The sequence below is a fragment of the Oryzias melastigma genome, unplaced genomic scaffold (assembly GCF_002922805.2).
Source record: "Oryzias melastigma strain HK-1 unplaced genomic scaffold, ASM292280v2 sc02452, whole genome shotgun sequence".
Taxonomy (NCBI): domain Eukaryota; kingdom Metazoa; phylum Chordata; class Actinopteri; order Beloniformes; family Adrianichthyidae; genus Oryzias; species Oryzias melastigma.
Genome location: NW_023419025.1, coordinates 1,367 through 3,532, shown reverse-complemented (window position 1 = coordinate 3,532; position 2,166 = coordinate 1,367). Strand labels below are relative to the sequence as shown.

Here is a 2,166-nt window from a genome sequence, read left to right as displayed (position 1 = left end):
TGCTTTGTTGGAGAAATCCCCCATCACACACGCGGTTCAGGTCAGGCTCACTCACACTTCATTTAAACAAAGCTTTCAGCTAACATTTTTTTTTCTACTTTTTGTTATTTTCAAGTTTTTCATCTGTTAAATACGGTGGATGAAACCTGCCAACGCAGCAAAAAAGTGTGCAAAAAAAAACAATAAACTTTGCAAAATGTACTTCTTTATGTTCTTATATAAACAAACATGGATTTAAACGTTATGCTGTGGTTTGCAGATCAAAGCTGCGGTGCTGCTGATGCTGGGGGGCAAAGACAGGCGGGTGTCTCCTCATCAGGGGCTGGAGCTTTACAAAGTGCTGAAGAGCAGAGCCTCACCTGTCAGGTACAGCACTGCATCAAATGTAAAGAGGCCACGTTCCCTCCATATGACGTGTTTTTGTAGACAAATATGTCAGAGATGTCAGTGACGGGTTTTAGCTGCTGCCTGCAGTCTTCACCAGAAGGTCACTCTCCTGCTGTGGTGAATTTTTGGACATGAAGATCAATCATGACGTCCGAATAAAAACAAAAGGATCAAGGAAATGCACAAAACGGATCAATATCTCATTTATGGTCGTCATAGCGCCCCATTGGAAGCACATTATTCATTTTAGAAGACTACATACAGACGGGCATCATCATAGACAAGGAGGACAGATGGGAAGAGACGGATCCAAAATGCAGCCAGTGTCCAATATGGGCTAACAACAAACGTGGCACATCCAAAGAACCAAAAAAAAAAAACAAAATCTTGCAATAAGATAAAATTTTGGCTTCTTGGAGCCGTTAGGTACTTCCTGTTTGGAATGTGAGGATGGAAGGACCACTTAGTCCAGTTCTCATATACAGTCAATGCTTCACACAAAAGAAAAAAAACAGAACAAGAAAAAGAAGAGCAAATAATGGAATGCAAATCTTGTGGAAATAAGAGGGATGGGTGAAACAAAAATGTCAACAAACTCTAAAACAAAAAGATAACAGTGATGCATCAAAAACCATCTAAGGAAGACTATGGCTGCAGTCATAACAAGTTAGCAGCTCTTTTTTTTTATCTTGTTCGCCAATAAATCTGCATAAATTGAACAATAAAACTTGCTTATTGTTTGATTTTCCGTCTCTTTCTAGATTGTTGTGGTTTCCAGAAGACGGTCATTCTCTGTCCAGGCTGGACACACAAGCTGACTGCTTCATCAACACTGCTCTGTGGCTGCAGCAGCATCTATGAACACAAACTCACCCTGAAGCTGCTGTGCACATGACTGTCTGTCAGCAAGGCCAAAAAAAGGGGTTCATGGTTTCTTCCACGCGCCTTTTTACAACTGTACTACTTTATGTAAAGAAATGTGCAAAGATTTTGACAAAAAACTAAACAAATGTTGAAAAATAAAAGATGAAGCGTGTCAAACACTAATAATATCCTTTTTTTAATGCTGTTTACCTGCTGCATTCCATAAAGTGTCAGATTACAGATTATTTAAATCAACCTAAAACTATTTCTCCCATTACTATTTGACTGAATCTATAAGCTCAATGTAATGAGTCTAAATGTCCAGCAGGTGTCACTCTTTGTTCACATTTGCTGCTGTGTCAAATTATCTCAACTGCTCATATTCCAAATGATGGAAATAGAGGAAAAAAAACGTGACTTTAAATGAAAGTTATCATCATATAGCCCTAAAAAAAAACACCTTAAATGTTTTAGTCTGATATTTTTCTAGTAAAGTTTGTAAGGATCAATATTTGTTTAGGAAAATGGACCAAAAGTGTCTGAACTGAAGGAACAGCATAGAAAAAATCAAATGGAGCCCGAACTCTGAAACCCAATCCTGGCAAACTGAATCTCCAGAAATGTTACTGTCAATTTGATTACATACACCAACATAACATTTACTAGTGGAACAAAAATGGTGAGCAGCATTTAAGCTGTTCAGTCGTACAGTTCTGAGCCAACTCAGACCAGTAAAAAGAAAAGCATACATGGATCTAGTATACAAGTGGATACGTCAGAATAGACCGGAGTAGGGAGCGCGTGACCCGCCGGATGTAGTTTGTATGTAACCACAAGCTTTTTCTAATTACATTTTTTATCTGGTCCTGATTCGCCACGATTTGAATAAAGAAATTGTCAGAAACTTAGTTTTAA

The 2,166-nt window shown here is 38.3% G+C and overlaps 1 long non-coding RNA gene across 1 annotated transcript; it reads left to right on the top strand.

The window, feature by feature from the left end:
* LOC112140110 lies at positions 1-1,417 on the top strand. Its single transcript, XR_002918120.2, has 3 exons — positions 1-40; positions 260-366; positions 1,149-1,417. It is a non-coding gene; the product is annotated as an uncharacterized LOC112140110 (long non-coding RNA).
* The last annotated feature ends 749 nt before the right edge of the window (positions 1,418-2,166 follow it).